At 36.0% G+C, this 18,808-nt stretch overlaps 1 protein-coding gene across 2 annotated transcripts in view; it reads right to left on the bottom strand.

Moving 5' to 3' along the window:
* The window catches only part of TFEC (transcription factor EC), a 206,313-nt gene extending 188,940 nt beyond the window's left edge, over positions 1 to 17,373 (bottom strand). For both annotated transcript variants that reach the window (XM_050785136.1, XM_050785137.1), the window contains exon 1: positions 17,278 to 17,373. The gene's annotated coding sequence lies outside the window, so the exon portion shown is untranslated. The remainder of the gene's footprint in view (positions 1 to 17,277) is intronic.
* Positions 17,374 to 18,808: the final 1,435 nt, after the last annotated feature.

Below are 18,808 nucleotides of genomic sequence, written 5' to 3'. Positions count from 1 at the left end.
GCCAATAACTACTTTAGATATATTGCCTAAAGGAATATGAATAACACATACCCAGCCATAGAGGCTAAATGAGAAGTCAGGTTAAAACTATCTTCAATTTTTGCCTTCCCATTTAGAACCTTCACCTGACTCTCCACACTGTAGTGCATTGTGTGCACTGTAGCATTTCATCATTCAACAAATGTTTATAGGGCAACCATGATGAACTAACACATCCAGGAAACATGAAATTCTATCTACTAGAGATGACACAATGTATTTCCTCAAGGAATTTGCAATCTAGCAATCTTTCTGGGATGTCACCAAATTTCCCCCACCATCCAGATATCAGTCATTTATTTAAAATACAATTATTTTGTATAAAGTATCAAGTCCTGTAGGAGACTTGGAAAAAATTCTCTTATACTGTCTAGAAATTTACAATCATTGTAAATTACAGAGGTTTGAAAACAGATGCATATCTATTAAAATTTAATTAATAATGCACGCTAAGTAAAAAGTGCTGTAAGAGTTTTTTCAGAGGTTCCCAGGAGGAATGTATCAGTAAGGCAGGATATAGCCAGTAAAAGCAAAAATTAAAAGATAATTATGATTCCAAATTTAAATTGCATGAGCAATTTTAAATATCTAGAACTGTGAAAAAGAGCTGGAACAATTTAAATTAATATATTCTCATCATGTTAATGTCATAAATAATAAATCATCTTTATGGGGATTTTTCTAAATTTTTAGTAATTTTTTAATAACTAAGTGAAAAAAGTTGCTGTTGTTGTTACAATGTTATCTTGCAACAAACTATGGAACTACTCAAGTTATAATAGGTGTCTTTAGTCATCTTCTAAACAAGTCAACTCATTAATCTAAAAACATGCTCAGTACAACTGGACAAAGGTAAAACGGACAGAGTCCCTTGTGTATGGACATGTGTGCTTTGTTTTCTTTGTTTTTCATTCTCAGCTTCTTTAGAAAAGAATGTTAATGACCACCATCCAAAGACCACTGGAAGCACAGAGGCAGTAAAAGTTGGATGTATTATTTGCTGAAGCAGCGACCACCATATCCCATGAGGAGCTCTGAAGTATCTGCAAAAAGGTGCTATGGGGAGCAGGGAACAGAAGTGGGGCTTGTTTTACATGATTTTTTGGAAGGGTTCAAAGAAGGACTTAGCTAGAGACTGAATGTTATCAAAAAGTGGGGCTAATTCAACAACTGGATATCAGTGATTTTCTAAGAAGCAGAAAAACAGTGAGTTTAAGGCTGCAATTGGTAAATAGTCACTCATGTTAACCAGGAGGGAAAGCTATTTGGTCTTTTTTGTGGTTTGCACACAGTCCTTGTTCAGATATGACTATGGGCTGGTTTGGGGTTTATCCCTTTTCATCATGATCACAGAGTGATATCACAAGATACTGGTGCCATTTAGGTTAATCAAGAGAACACTGTGCCTTACTGTGAGTGCCAGGCTAGTAACCAGTGGGCAGCTGTCAGAGCAGCTCTTTTTCTTTCCCAAGCACAATTTTCTATGATGAAAAGATTCCCCATATGGCTAGAAGAATGTACATCTTCAGAGGCCCAAGGGATTCTCCATTTTCTTCACAACTCCCAAACAATAAGATTTGCTATGAACTCCTCTGGTCTCTATGACATACGCTAGCCATAAACTGGTAGAGGAGGAAACAAAATATGAGGATCATTCATATTTGAAGTGATGGATTAATAAGAATACTGATAAGACTCGAGGTAGTGGACACATTTTAAGGAATCTATCTTTATTTTTCAGAATGTACTCCCACATACAGCTGGGTCCTACCAGCTCCAGTTGTACTGTATGACTCCCACCGCATTTGCAACAATTAAGGGCAGCAGAGGTAGACACCTGACCCTAGTTGAACCAATCAGATTCCTCCACCCAGAAATTTGGAACTGGGACTTAGAGAAGTCAAATGAGTTCCACATGCAGCTGAAATTGCCACAGGTTAACTTGGGGGCTCTTCAGATGCTCTTAAGGTGCTCTTTTTCTCATGTGCCCAGAGGGTCACAGAAAGCCAGGCTATGAAAAGAAGAAAGGATCAGAAATACAGAGAGAAGCAGAGATGCAGACAGAGGAAGGATTCTAAAAATTTTCAGTTCCTGTTTCCAGTCTCTTCCTGAAGTCCATTCTCACCCTTGAATTCCCCGTGTCTTTTTAATAAATTCCCCATTTTTGTTAAAGCCAGCTCAAAAGTAGTTGTTATTTATAACAAAAAAGTCTTAAGGATCAATAATAAAAAATGTAATGCCTGGTATAAATGTAGCATAGACCACTGATTATTTATAGAACCCTCTGAGTTTTAGCTGAATACCTGGTTGTTGAGGTAAACCCTGCATTTCCCAGCCTCCCTTGCAGTTAGGTGTCACCGTGTGACTAAGTTCAGGCTCACAGGATGTGAATGAAGGTCAGGCATGCGACTTTGAAGTTATCTCCTTTAGACAAGAAGCCTGCCCTCAATTTCCTCTTTTACAACTTCTCACCAGCTGGATAATGGTGACCACTGGGACAATTGCCTTGAACCAGAGACAAAAACACATTTGAGAAGGACAGAGCCAATCTACCAACAAATGTACTGGTTGACCTTCAGGAGAAAAGATTCTACCAAGATCTTCAGACCACCTGCCTGACTTTGGACTATTTACACAACAGAAAATAAACTCCTATCTTATCTGCACCTCTATACTATGAGATCTTTTTGATACAGAAGACTGGACTCCCCTAATCAATACAGAGAGGTTGTCATGACAGACCTTAAGAGAAAATGCAGAATAAGCCAAGCAGAGGATATGAGGGTAATAATTCTCATTCCAGGATGAAAAACTGAATGAAGTGCAACATGAAAGGGATAAACATCAGTCCAGGGTTTCCCAGCTGGAAGTCGATAGAGAAAACATATTTAGTGAACTGACATTGCTGAAGTCTAAATCAAGAAACTGAATAGATGTCTTTCCAAACTGAGTTCTGCACATCACCCCTTGCTGTGTATATGATTGATGCTTCTATAGGGAACTGCAGGATCCTGGCAATTAGAAAGAGATCTGGGAAGAGTCAGAGAAGTGAGGAAATGTGCTCTCCAGGTGCCTCCAGCGTGTCTCTATCTCTACTCCTTCTGCAAACACATCACAATGCCCTTAATTATAATGTTTAGTACAGGTTTATGGGGAGAAGGGAAATCATAGAAGAGACTAGAGATAAAGGGCTCCCAGACATTCTTCCTTATCCTAGGTTTTTATAAACATTTGTTGATTCACTGACATTTAGCTATTAAAAAAGGTAGAGCCTCGCCGGGCGCAGTGGCTCACGCCTGCAATTCCAGCACTTTGGGAGGCCAAGGTGGCCGGATCACAAGGTCAGGAGATCGAGACCATCCTGGCCAACATGGTGAAGCTCTGTCTCTACTAAAAATACAAAAATTAGCCGGGTGTGGTGGCATGTGCCTGTAATCCCAGCTACTTGGGAGGCTGAGGCAGGAGAGTCACTGGAACCAGGGATTCGGAGGTTGCAGTGAGCCAAAATTGTGCCACTGCACTCCAGTCTGGCAACAGAATGAGACTCCGTCTTGGAAAGAAAAAAAAAGAAAAAGAAAAAGAAAAAAAAAGGTAGAGCCTCAACACAATAACTCTAAGAAATATCACTCATCTGGGTATTTGGATTATTAAACTGAAGTATTCACAAGGCATAACCCAAAGGTTACAGGTTTTGGCAAACTGAATCATGTTAAGTGAATTCAGCAGGCAGTCCACTAAGATTTTATAAGATTTGTGATTGTTAATTTTTTGTGTCTACTTGACCCGGCTACAGTGCCCAGTTTGTTTGGTCAAACACGGTCTAGATATTGGTATGGAGGTATTTTTTAATGTGATTTACACTGACATTTTTTTTTTTTTTTAGAGACGGGCATCTCACTATGTTACCCAAGGTGGTCTCAAACTCCTGGGTTCAAATGCTCCTCCCACCTCCATCTCCCAAAGCATTGGAATTACGGGCATGAGTCACCATGCCTGGCCTCAACATTGACATTAACATCAGTAGAATTTGAATAAAGAAAATTAATCTCCATAATATTAGTGGGCTTCATCCAATCAGTTGAGAACCTTAAGAGTAAAGACTAAGGTTTCCAGAAGAAGCAACAATTCTGCCTCAAGATTGCAACATAGAATTCCTGCTTCAGTTTCTGACTTATTACCCTGCCCAGAAGATTTTAGATTCAAGACTGCAACATCAGTTCTTACCTGAATCTCTGGTCTGCCAGCCCACCACAGTCATGTGAGTCAGTTACCACTCTCTCTCTCTCCCTATCTCTCTCTCTCTCTTTCTCTCTCTCTAGATAAATAGATATATTCTGTTTCTCTGAAGAACGCTGATTAATATAGACTATATTGCTAGGAAAAATTCAATCCTAGCCAACTGTAGCAAAAAAGTAAAAGTAAATACAAATAAAACTGTATTCTATAACAATCACCCCACCTTTTTCCTTCCTACCTTAGGAAAGTTTTGATTTATGAAATTATTCTTTTCACAAGAGTAAATTATTCAAACAGCTTGAGACTGGTTCCTCTTCTCTCCCTGAAAATTCACCTGTCCTAAATCTTTTCTCTTCCTTCCCAAATGATGGTCACCTTACTAATAATAAAATTCATGCTCATGAGAGTGTAGATTGATATCTACAAATCTCACCGCCACCCATGAGCTATCTGGCGACTGTGACTCCTGCTTTTGCTGTCCTATGTGAAGTAGCTAAAACAGTCATCTTTAGGCCACAGGTGAACAGAGGAGAAAAATCACTGGGTCAGAAGGGGTCAGGCAGCACCCATCAACTCATAGTACAGGGGCCGCTTCCTTTGGTGTACACACATATAAGACCATAACTGTTAGACTCACATCTAGCAGATGCTGTGAACTCAATGAATTACAGGAAATTCTTAGAAGCCAGAGTATTTCTACACAAATACCAAGATCCCAGAAGCCAAAAATAAACTTTTGATTTGTTGAGGGACCTCGGAGATATTATCAGGTCTCAAGGAGTTTCAGTTTCAGACATACTCTCAGGAACTCAAGTTATTTTGGGTTAACTTAGGTCCAGGTGACAGACTGAATCCACACACAAATGGACCTGAATTCTTCAGTTACTGACTTAGGAATGTCCATGGCATCCACTAAAATCAGGTCATTCTAGAGCAGGCAAAACTTCTCAGATTGCTTGTAAGTTAAAATGCCAAAACTCCTATAACAACCAATAAAGTAACACTTTATGATTCAAGTATGGTACATAATTAAAAATCAACTATCACTATTTCCTTTATATTTTTGAACTCAAATTAAAACTGAGACAGACGAATTCAAAGTAATAGACACAGGTAAAACAAACACTGACGGGAAATGAAAGTTTGAATTCTGTTTCCAGCAATAATGGAAGACAAGTAATTAAGTGAAAAACCTACGAGCACAGTATACCCAATAATGTTAACTAGCAGTTATAAAACTCATTTTGACACCTGTCTTGGCAAGGGAAGACAGTCAAGGAATTCCCCAACCAGGAGAACACAAGAAACTGCAGATCTACAAAGACAAGTAAGTCTCAGAGTAGGAATATTCCCGGGACTTCTTGCCAATTCCTGACAAACCAGAGTTCAAGATTCAATAAGTTTGCACTTGAGGGATTACAGGCAGAGTCCAGGACCTGAGTATAACAAAGAAAACCTACCAAAACCAGGACCCTCGAAAAAAGAGCATTATTATCAGTGTCTGAAAGAAATATCCCTGTATAGTGTCTATGGAGACAACCTGCCTATTGCAGCTTTGCCTCTGAGTGGAGGACAGAAAGAGGTTGGAGAAATTTAATGATCTTCAATTCCTAATCACAAGCCTCCATCTCAGGTGCCTAAGGCAAGAATTCACATCACCTATATAGTTCAAAATAACCATATTGGAAAAAGCAGATTAAAGTGATCCAGGGTTGGTAGGATACACAGTTTCCTGACAAAAGGAACCCAAACCTTCTATAGACAAATTCACTTTAATACATACCTTAAGAAAGTCCCACAGTTAATGCTCTGAGTTTGACTCACAGTGAAAAGTCAACCAAATTCCAAAGAAGAAACAACCATGAGGGAGAATCAAGATTTAAACTAGTAACTGCCAAGTAAGGCCGTCAAAGATGGCTGCTTTTATAATATCAGAAGAAGCCTACAAAATGAGTTTACCTGATGTATTTAAATAAATAAAAGAGACTACTGAAAGTGCAATGAAGAAAGAAAATACTATGAGAGCTGACCAGACATATTTGAAAAAGAACAAAATTAAAATGTTTTGAAGTAAGCAATGTGATAACTAGAATTAGGAACTCAAAGTTTGGATTAAGCAACAGATTAGACAAAGATGAAGACAAATTTGTGAACTGTGAGACATATCTGGATAAGTTACTCAAAATGAAACACACAGGATCAAAAGAGTGGAAAATATGAAAGTTAAAAGATGTAAAAATAGAGATTCCAACATATATCTGTCTAATTAGAGTTTCATAAATGGAGGAAAAAAAGATGTAGAAGAAATATTCACAAATATAATGACAAACATTTCCTGATATGATGAATATGCAAACCTTCAAATCTAGGAAGTTCAATGTCTTTATCAGAATTACGTAAAAGAAATCTATACCTAGACATATTATAGCGAAACTGCAGAATATCAAAGACAAAGAGTTCTTAAAACATCCAAAAGGAAAAGACAGATTAGCTAAAAAGAACAATAATTTGACTAATGGATGATTTCTCAATGACGATAATGGAAGAGTGGAAAATAATAATTTCAAAGTACTAACAAAAATGTAGCTGTCAACCTAGAATCTTATGCCCTATGAAATTATCTCTTATTCAATCATTCACTCCATTTAACAAAAATATATTATGTACTTACTATGTGTTGGATAGTGATGAGAATTCGTCAATAGATAAAATAGACAAAAAACATTCCTGCTCCACTAGAGTTTACATTTCAGTGGGGGAAAAATAATAACTCTAATACATAAGTAAAATATGGTATGAAAAGATTGGACCCAGATAAAGGAAGTAAGATTGACAAGTAGCAGAGGTCTACAAATTTAAATAGGGCTATTGGAAGAGAATTCATAAAGAAGGCGAGATTTAAGCAAAGACTTCAAGTTAGTTAGGGATTTCTGGCAAGGAAGAGTGTACTAGACAGAGATAATAGACAGTACAAAGCCCTGTGGTCAGAGTATTCCAGAAACAGGAGGCCAATGTGGATGGAACCTACATAAAGAAATATGTGAGAAAGTCTGAATTTATTTTAAAAGAATTATTGATCGATCTTAAATTCAAAACAGACTCTAGGCAATAGGGCATCCATGCGGTAAACTCCTTTACAACAGCCAACATAAAACCAAATGGAAATTTGACAAAACCAAATATACTTTCTCCTCCCTATCTTGTTTCCCCACCAAGTAAATTCTGAAATTGAAAAGTTTGTTTCTGTTGGCTTTAACATCCAAATAATTACATATGCCAAAAGACCAATATCTTTTTCACACTTAATCTAAAATTAACTATTAATAACTATAAAAGTATAGTTGTTATACTTTGTTTGCTTTCATAGTTTTACTACTAGTCTTGTATTTCTTACTTAAAATTGCTCAGTGTTAATCAGAAGGCCTAACTTCTGTTAAAGCTCCTCCTCTTTGTGTGGAACTGTAAATGCCCATTCTCAACTTCACTCTATTTTCAAGATTTTCAATGATATGCATGAATTATTTTTACAATAGAAAAAAAGTTATCTAGTAAATTTTAGAATTCAGGGAATAAATTGCATTGTAACAGCTGGGACATCCAATACAATATTGAATACACGTAATGACACTGGACATTCTTGTCAGTTTTATTTTGGAGAAACTAGAACTATAATTCAATGGCACAAAAAAATTTTAAAAAAACTATGACCTACCTTCCTTATCGATAACCAAACCACCACAGTCACACGGTTATATATCACATAGTTGGGGATACTAAGGAAAAACAACAGCAACAACCCTGGCACCCACTCTTCAAATAAAATGTTTGCATTTGTATTGTCACATTATTTTCTTGCAGAGTGTATAGTTAGGGGAATGCTATTTTAATATTGTGCTAAAGGAAGTGAAACTAACACTAAAAATTCATAAGAAGAGTTTTCATGTTCTTATATTAGCATTCAGAGGTAGAGTAAGGGTGATTGGAAGGCATGTGAGTGTGACTCAAACCCACATCATATTTGTTTATATTAAAATAATGCCTTCCGGACATATAGCTTTGTCCTGAATCAAAGTGCTAAACATTAATTTTTGTGTGCATCACTCTTAAATGAGAATAATTAATGTAAAATCAGGATTTGGAGTTTTAAAATTATGAATTCTAAACATATTTTATCCAAACCACAGTATTCTCACTGGTCTCCTTTGGAAAGAATGCAGTGCACTGTTAGTGAGTTTTTGTGGCATTTCATATGCTCAATCAGTAGCATATTAAAATAAAGAAATATGTGAGAAAGTCTGAATTTCTTTTAAAAAATGATTGATCAATATTAAATTCAAAATAGATTTCTTCTAACACTAATCTAAACATAGAATATTTTCTTTGACATTATGTCAGAATTTTTTTTTTTCTTTTTTGAGATGGAGTCTCCCTCTGTCACCCAGGCTGGAGTGCAGTGGCACGATATCAGCTCACTGCAACCTCTGCCTCCTGGGCTCAAGCGATTCTCCTGCCTCAGCCTCCTGAGTAGCTGGGACTACAGGCGCCACCGCCACACCAGACCAATTTTTGTACTTTTAGTATAGATGGGGTTTCACCATGTTGGCCAGGCTGTTCTTGAACTCCTGGCCTCAAGTGATCTGCCCACCTCGGCCTCCCAAAGTGCTGGAATTACAGGCATGAGACATTGCGCCCAGACCTAGCTGTTGAAATTTTTATTCTTCAGTTGGATTTTTCTTCTTCTCCTTGTGGTAGAGTTTGTTTTTTGTTTTTGTTTTTGTTTTTTTTCAAAAATGAGAACTTGTTACAATGGAATTTTTTTTCATTCAACAAGACAAATATGCTTATCTCTTAATATCATTATAAAAACCTTTATATTTGGGATATTTGCATTTTTAATGGGTGAAATAATGCATGGACATATCTAATCTCAGATAATATGAAGTGCCAGATTTAACTGGTTTATAAAATACTACTGAAACCTGAATTGATTTGTTTCACTGGATTAAATATTTGTTTTCCATCCATACTAATTCAGGAAGCACCTTGGATGTAAACAAAGATAAAATTTCTGGAAGATTTTTCATTTCTTCCCAATACAGGAAGTAGAATAGTTTTAACAAATATAAATCTCTCTGTGACCACTTTTTCTCAAAAATAATAGATAGTAAACCCTTTCTTATTGAGGGTGCAGAGTAATACTCATCCCTCCAAGTATACCTAAACTTTGAATTAATAAAAACGTGGTATTTAGGAGCAATTTGAACAAAAGGTTTAGTTCAGTTAAAAAATGTCAAGGACTCTCATTGCCAGCCAAGATAGAAGAACAAGGATCATATTTACCCTCATACCTTAAACAACTAAAAAAATCAAACAAAACATACAAAACAATTTTCCAACATTGAACAACAGGGACCACAGAAGTAGGATCCTGATAGAAGAAAAATAAAGTAGGGAATAAACCCAGGAAGAGGGAATCTAAACAGAGTCCAGTGTTCTTTTTGCATTGAGAAGACAGAGATGAGAATTTGGGAGGCTCAATGCTGTTACAATTTGCAGGGCAGAGTTTACCAAAGTAAAAAGAGCTGCAAAGAGAAGAAGCTCCTGAGATCTGCAGAGGGTTCCCCTAGAGTCTTCAAGCAGGTACTGATCAGGGCATGTGTGTAAGCAAACTACATGAGACCAGGCAATGACTGGAGAGGAGCAGGAGGAGCAATTTCCAGAGATCATATAAAGCTGGGAATGGTTATTTCCAAAAGCCAGAGGGGAGAAATATTATATTACACAGGACATGCATCAAGAAATGTACTCAGAATCGTATTGCCTTAGTAATGGGGACAAAACCAGCCTCCTCTGGTTCCACCTAGCAAAGTTGAAAAAGTAGTTGTGAAAGGATAAATATGTTTTGGAGCAACTTAATTGCATCCCAGAACAAAGCTCAAAAGTATTTTCTTAAAAAAAATACTAAAAATTCCATAAGTTCACAATGGTTGAGATCCAATCAAAAATTATTAGACATGTAAGAAATTAGGAAAATATGACCAATGAGAAGGAGAAAAATCATTCAACAAAAACTGACCAGTGAATGATGCAAATGACAGAAATAGTAAAAGTACATTGAAACAGCTACTATGACCCCACACCATATGTTCAAGAAGGTAGACGAAAGCATAAGCTTGTTGAGGAGAGCCATGAAAGATATGTTTAAAACCTAAATCTAAGTTATAGAGGAAGAAAGTACAATGCCTAAAATAAAAATTATACTGGACAATATAAATCCCAGCCTGAAGGCTGGAAAAATTTGCAATCAGGAAATACCAACAGGCTGGACAAATAGCAATGACATCCCTTATCCTTTGAGCAAATTAGTTAGGCAGTAGTGGTGATGTTGTGGGTGTTTTCTTTGTTTTGTTTTGTTTTGTTTTGTTTTGTTTTGTTGAGACAGAGTCTCGTTCTGTTGCCCAGACTGGAGTGCAGTGGCTTAATCTTGGCTCACTGCAATCTCTGCCTCCTACATTCAAGCAATTCTCCTGCCTTAGCCTCCTGAGTAGCTGGGATTTACAGGTGAACCACCACACCCGGCTAACTTTCGTATTTTTAGTAGAAATGGGGTTTCACCATGTTGGTCAGGCTGGTCTCAAACTCCTGACCTCGTGATCTGCCCACCTCGGCCTCCCAAAGTGCTGGGATTACAGCGTGAGCCACCACGCCTGGCTGGTTATTTTTGATTTCTTTGTTGTCACAGTTGTGGTTATTGCTTTCTGTTTTGCACTCCTCCTCTGATCATTCACTTTACCAGTAGTAATTAACAATAATTGGACAAAGAGAAAAAAAAAAAAACTCTTCCTTCCTTTACTATTTTAGCAAACCAAATAAAATATATAATGAAGTAAAAATTTTAAACAACTAGGTAAGATAGCAATGAATTGGACACTGCACAAAAAAAATTAGGAGAGGTAAAGAAATAGCAACAGAAATTGTTGTACAAAATTAAACAAAGACAGAAAAAGACTGAAAAAATTAAGAGGACACCAGTGAGCTCTGAGATAACTTCAAGTGCCCTGATATATATGTAACTGGAATCAAAGAAAAAGGAAGAAAACAGAAAAAAGTGTCCCCAGGTTTTAAAATCTCATGTCTGTGACCCATCCCTTAAAGCATGGGATTAGATGAAATTGTAAGGAGAGAAGAGAGATTCTGCTCTGACTTAATGGTAAAGTACATAGGGCCAGCTAACCATTGTCTTGAAACAGACATTAAGAGGACTATTCTTTAATTTTAGTTATGCATCTTGAGCTCAATGGCCATCCTTCAAATGATGCTAGTCTTCCTATTCCTTATAAACATCCTCCCAAGTTGATATATGTACTGGGTGACCGTATGAGAGGGTGAGATGAATAAAACAGTCCAGGCTTAGAGAGAGAATAATTTTTCCAGGCTCTGAAACTCTGTCGATTTCAAATGCACCTCTTTTTCTTTCTCTCTCTCATCTCCATCCCTCACTTTCTTCAGATGGAAGCTTTACTATCTCCTGGTATATCACTGAGCTCCTATTCGAAATCACACTTGAAGGAGTACGTAACTAATATGTACTCCTTCAAGAGTTTCATAACTCTTGAAAGCATGGTAGGATTGATGGTATTCATTCAGGTATATTTTTATTTATTTAAAAGCTTCTATGAGTTAGGAGCTATGAAATGGACTGGGAATATATTCATGAACAAGGCAGATACATTCCTGATCCATGGAAATTACAGACTGCCTAGAGAGATTGGCATTACACTCATAATAGCATTAATAAATATATAATTCTTTAAGATACTAATATTAAGTATTAATATTTGCCTCAGCCTAATTCCTTTCTCCCAGGTTCTGTTTTATTATCATAGGGCACCAGATATCCCTGCAAACTACATATTCCAGAATTTTTTGCCAGTTGACCTCCAGTTTGGTTTGGCCAATAAGAGGCGCTGGTGCAAGATTAGAAGGTAGTAGGAGCGGAGAAATCACGGATCTTCCTTTCTCGGATATTAATTCTTCTCTCTTTGTTTCGTGGTGGTATCTCTGAAAGGGACTAGAAACCTTTCACAGGGGTCCCAGCCTTGGCCCTGATTTTTCCTCTTCTGCCATACTATCCCTTGTCAAATTTTCCTCTTTGGTGGTTCTAGCCTTGCTATGCACCCCCAGAAGTCACAAATACACTCTCGGTCTCTGAGTTAGCTCATTTTCAGTTATTGCTTTCAATACTTTCACCAGTTGTGTAACCAATCCCCTCTATTAGGTTCAATCTCCTTGAAACACCTAGTACAATTTCTGTTTCCCTGACTGAAACACATCATTCTGATGAGTGTTACATATGTGGTCCAATGAGCATACAAATGGGAGATCTAATCTCTTCTGAGAAATTAGAGATAGTTTCCTTAAAGAACTAATATTTAAACCAAGAACTAGAGAATGAATAGAAATTAGCTAAGGGAAAGGAAGCAACCACAGCCACATGATCAATCATCACATTTACTTAAGATATCGAAGGACTATTTTACAAAACGCAATTTCTCACTACGCTACAGTTGACATATTTCCATGTCATACTTCTTACTGTGCCATTGGGCCTACAGCAAACCTGCCAGCATCTATCTCAGATGGCTAACTCAAAGGTTTTTTGTTTTTGTTTTTAAAGTTGATCCCGTTAAACTCAAGCACATTTGCTTTCTACCAACTCTGATGTCTTTGCAGTGCCAAAAAAAAAAGAAAAAGAAAAGAAAAATGCATTGCCAAGGAGAAATGTCCAGCTGTGAATGTCCTTATGCCCTTGTTTTTAGCAACATCTCCAAAGCATGGTCCCCACTTGGCCATCCTCAGGCCACATGTTTAATCAGGACTTTTAGCATGTCAAAAAGATTAGGTTGGCAGACTGAATGACTGCTTCTATCATTCTATTATTTTTATAACATTCTTTGTCACGTGGCTGCCTGATTATTAAGATCTACTTTACCAGTAAAATAAAATGCCCTGTTCTTCCCCAGCTCTCAGATTGGTTTTACCGATTTTCTTTCTCTTTTGTCCCCAATATGGCTCAGCACAGCGCCTTTACTGATCCTTTGATACTTTATGCATTACGGAGTTTGGGGCACACATTTTGATTTTTTAAAAATATTGCATTAATATATTATTTATCTTGATTTCGGAGTTGTTTTGTTTTGTTTTGTGTTCCCTTAAATTTTGTACCTGAGGCAAGGACTTCATTCTCCTGGCCCTGGTCCTGATGCTGAAGGAGTCCTGGTTACTCCTCGAAAGAATTTTAGCCTGTGCTGAGAGTAGAGTGGGACACGTATGCCTACACTGCCCCAGAGGCTCCCAGCCATTGGAAAGACAGAAACAGCCAGAGGGAGAGGGGGATTTCATTCTCTTAAATCACATTCGAAGACAGGTCATGGAGTGTGCTTGGAGCAGAGCATGGAGCATAAACAAATTTGGATATTAGATACAATTATTTCTGAAACATTTGTCTATAAAAATTTGAATATTAGATACAATTATTTCTGAAACATTTGCCTCTAAAAATATGTATCATAGGTGTCAAATAGATTTTAAGATAAAAAATTTTTTTTTAATGAACTTCATATCAGTCCTACTTCTAAGATCATAATCAAACCACAATTAGCAAAAGACATTAAAAACATAGGAAAACAAGATATTACAAAACAGAGAGATAATTTATTCATGTGGGCTTCTCCATAGCTACACCCAGGCTTGTGTGTATTTTAAGCTATCTATTGTGTGTGTGTGTGATTCTTTAGAATTTCTACTTGATTTCTCAAGGGCTTGCTTTTACAATTTCTAGGTGTAGCCCACAAATATGCCATCTTCCATATCAATGTTAACAGGCCTCCATTTAATACAAATAGAGCCCAGGATGTGGGGGTCCTAATGTTTTCTTGTTTGTACATGGTAAAGGCATTCATACCTTCATCTCCTCATCTCCTAAATGAAGGTTTTGGACTAAATGGCCATTAGCATACTTTGCCATTTTCACATCCTGTGATCAAATAATTCTGTTCCACATATACATTTTATACCATATGGAAGGCTTAGCTTAAGTTGACCTTATTGGTACTTTTTTTTTAATCCTATCTTTTCTTTAATACTGAATTTTATTTTGAAATAACTACAACTAAAGCGGAGCACTTGGACAATGATTTGTGGACTTCCAATCGTAGCAAGAGTTTTGATTTCATACATTAGGCCTCCACTGATCTTTCCCATACTCTCTTAGGTTCCGTTTTAAAATTTTATCCTTCTTTCATCATATTCCCTAAAATTTTCCTGTATCTCAATGCTTTGATACTTTCACATGCAGAAGAGTGAAAGCATAGCACTGCTCACATTTATTAACAAGCGTTTATTTTTCCTTTGCCCCCTCTTTCTTTCCCACTTTTTTTCTCTATTCTCTTTTCCTTTGTCTTCCTTTGACTCACTTTTCCCATTTTCACCTTTCCTCCTCTTCTTATTTTCACTTATGACAGTTAACATGGTCCTAGATGTTCCAAAAAAAAAGTAAGGAAGCACAAATAACATTACAAATTGAATTTTATTCAACAGTTAATTTATGCATTTGAAATTCGATGCATATAGAATAACACAATAAGAAAAAGGTATTCCAAACTGAAATGGGTTTGTGATTATAAATAGTACGTGGTGACTGAAAGTAACTTTAGTAGGGAATGAGCAGTCATGGGAAAAATGGAAATCAGGATTCTAAGGGAAATAAAAAAAATAATAATATGTTGAGTGTAGGGCTAGGAAGTGATTAGGAGATGAATACATGCAAAAATGCCCACACTATTTTAGCTCTTTTTAGGGAAGTTGGACTCCTGACAACTCTTCTGACTGTTGCCTTACCTTAAAAGCCTTCCCTAGGCATCCCCAAATTCAGTGGTCCAGCCCCACTTTCTTTTCTCACCTGTATTCTAATACAGTCACACACAGAACTTCTGTCACACCGAAGGTACTTATTCACTTGCACATCTGCTGTCCTGCTTCCCACTAAACACCAGTCCCCTGTAGGACATGGCTGTACATTATTCAGCCTTGAATCTGAAATCTGACACATATCAGACACCTATCTTCAAATTCTCTGTCCCCCATTTACTATTCATGCAGACACACACAATATTTCTTTTAATATTTCGGAGTCACAATCTCCTTATTTGTAAAATTAGGAAAATATTACCCCTTTTTGTGTTATTCTATATGCATTGAATTAAAATAAAATAGATAGGTTTGAGCCTTCCTTAAAAACTGAAGAACTACCCAAACTTTTGTTTTTGAAAGCTTAACACATTTTGGAAGAAGTCTTCTCCGAGCACCCTATATTTGTCATCTAAATTTTTTCAATATAATGCTATGAAAGAGTTTCTGGTCCATTTTGGAGCCTACAGAGTCTTTTTTAATGATTATTTCTCTCTTTTCTCCCTCATCTTCAATAAGTAATATCAGTTAAAACTCTTCGTAGCTTTAAATGAGCATTATGGACAAGAAAAGAAATACCTAAACTGAGTAAGCCAAATTACTTAGTCGTGCAAAATTATGCAAGCATCTGAAGCATGAATTCCCTCTTCTTGTCAGCTTTATGTAGTTTAAGCAACTAACTATATTTCTAGCCAAATTGAACACGCTAACATCTTAATTATGCTCATTAAGCCATTTATTTTTTATTTTCTCAAAATTCTGACACAATTCCCAAAAAAGTGAAAAGTGTGCTAATGAAAATTAATGATAGCCAAAGGAAAAAATTTGATGTTCTGTGGTACAAAAATGTCTTATGAAGTTTGGTTGTGCTCTCCTTGCTTAAAGTACACAATAACAGATAAAATGTTAGGCTTTTTCTTTCTTTTGCAATAACATATTACTATAAAAATATGACACTAGGTCCCACTATAGTAGCACAAATCCTATTTTCTAGTATTTCACAAATCCTAATTTAATATGTGACTCGAAGAGGACATTTTCTTATTATATTTGCTTTTGTTTTTGATATTTGCTCATATTAAAAGATGAAGTAACAAAAATTTACAAAGATTTCTTCATTTTTGCCCTAAAAGATTATAAAGTGTTTTGCTAATTTATTTATTATATAATTTGTCATGCTTCAAGCAATAATGAAACTTAGTTTTACAAATATGAGTTTGAATAACTTGTGTTTTATACCATTCATATATGGTTCAACTGACTCACAGTTTTTATACGTAACTTAACAGTTTTTATATGTAAATAACTCATTTACTTAAAGAGCTATCTGAAATAGAATTCAGCATGATACAAGAAATAATCAATAAGGCACAAGTGTATTTACATTGATAATCAGAAATAAATGTCACTTTTACTAAATTATTAAATTTCATTTAAATTATTTATTTAAATTAGTAAAATTATTAAATTTTACTAAATTCAAATTTATGTATGCTGTACTTTAAGAATATAGAATTTTCAAAATTTCAAATTTGTGAAATATATTTTTATCAAAAATATACTTTGTAAAATAACCATTTTGTCTTGTGTTTTTTTGAGATGATTAGATTAATATATTCTACATTACATATAATAATCATATTTTCAACCGATTCTTCAGAGACATATATATTGCATAAAAGGAGACAAAACGTAGGCTCGCCAATTCTCTATAAACTTCAGTGATATTTGAAACCATTTTGCACAGTCCAAAAAGAGTAACATTTAGAAGTCTTACAAAGCAATTATCCAATTTACCATTTCCTTTTCCTTCTAGTGAATTCACCACTGAAGCATTATAATCAAATATCACTCATAATAAACAAATAGCATTAAAAGTTGTATCTATTTCTTTCTGAGCTAATGTAAGTTAAAAGTTAATAATCTTAAACATTTAACCTAAATTGAAATTTATAGCCATATGATTTTAAAGCCCCAAATACGAGTGATTTTATACTTTGTAGTTCCAATTAAATAATTCAGAGGAAAAAGTACCTTTGCTGGTGGCTCAGGTGCAGAATCCATGAGAGTCAGTCTATCCATTTGTTTGGTATGTACCATAAGCATTATCTTTCTATTTACTCCCACTTCTCGTCTTTTTCTACTTCTAAGGGAGGCCAAGCTATATAAACCATGATTTAGTTCCTCTTTTTGAAGTTACATTCATTTCTCCTATTTTCGTATAATGGTAAAGAGGAGGAGCAATATTTATGAGCTCATGATTTCCACAAATTGCGATTACAAACACCAGTCCAATTCTTTTCTTTTTTTCCTCTATGGAATATTTTACACGTGCTTAATAGAAAAAATTGAGTAGCAAGCACAGATTTAAATGTGCCATTAAGAGGACAATATTGTCACTGTTAGGTGAAAGCCCCTGGGAGAAAATAACTTGTCTCTCGATCATCATAATCTGGCCTCAGTTTCTCTGGATTTTACAAATCCTTCCTAGAGAAGTCAGCAAGTAAAACAAATTGGGCTTACCACATTTAAAGAGTCTTGTAAGGCAAGTTGGTTATCACCCTGGGAAATAGAAAGGGCAAAATGTGTGTGTGTGTATGTGTGTGTGTGTGTGTGTGTGTGTGAATATGTACATATGACAATTACCACCAGTGTTGACCATTTTCACTCAAATTCAATTCTTCTGTACTTGTAACTCACTCAAAGTTAGTAGTGGCCATGAGGCTAGTTCTGGTCAATGAAGAGGGAGGGTTGAAACACCTTCTTGCCAGTGCTTGACTGTACAGCTCTCCTCTGCAGCTGACTCAGTGATCGCCAAAGCAGGTGTCCAAACAGAGCTTCCACCAGCTCAGGCCTCAAGTGGTTCTGATGAACAAAGCTTCCTTATAAGCTATTTTGGACTCGTAGCATAAATGAAAAATAAACTATTTTATTACAACTACTGAGATCTGGGGAGTTGTATACTATAACCTAACCAATTCTGACTGACTCAGGAATTAGGTTATAATTAACATATTTTGAAAAGCAGTGTGCCATTTAATATCCACATCTAGAAGAACAATAATATCCTCTGCTCACTCCAGTATAATATATGGGCTACCTTCCCTGTAGAGTGGATATGAGGAATAGCAGTATGAGAGAATGGAAAGAGAAGAAGGTTAGAAGACCTGGATACTTGTCCAAAGTAATGCAAACTAATTAGTAGCAAAGCTTGGTCCGCTCACTAACTTGTATGCAATACTGTGGACAAGTCTTTTCAGTACTCTAAACTCAAGTTTCTCATTTGTAAAGTGGAGACAATAATAGCTTCTCTGTCTTATAACAAAGGTGAGTATCAAATTTTTATGTGTTGCCATTACTAGATCATAGAAATATATTCTATCCCTCTCTAAATTCCCAATCTCCTAGTAAAATATCTTGCAGTACAATCAGTACTAAATAGGTGTTTAATAATTAATGGCAAATTCTATTCCAACAATTAGGTAAGCCTTTAACTAATGTTTAACTGTGGTTTATAGAATACACTTACTTCTTACCATGAGTTCCACATTGATGGATTCAAACA

The sequence above is a fragment of the Macaca thibetana genome, chromosome 3 (assembly GCF_024542745.1).
Source record: "Macaca thibetana thibetana isolate TM-01 chromosome 3, ASM2454274v1, whole genome shotgun sequence".
NCBI lineage: Eukaryota > Metazoa > Chordata > Mammalia > Primates > Cercopithecidae > Macaca > Macaca thibetana.
This window is presented reverse-complemented; position numbering and strand designations above follow the sequence as displayed.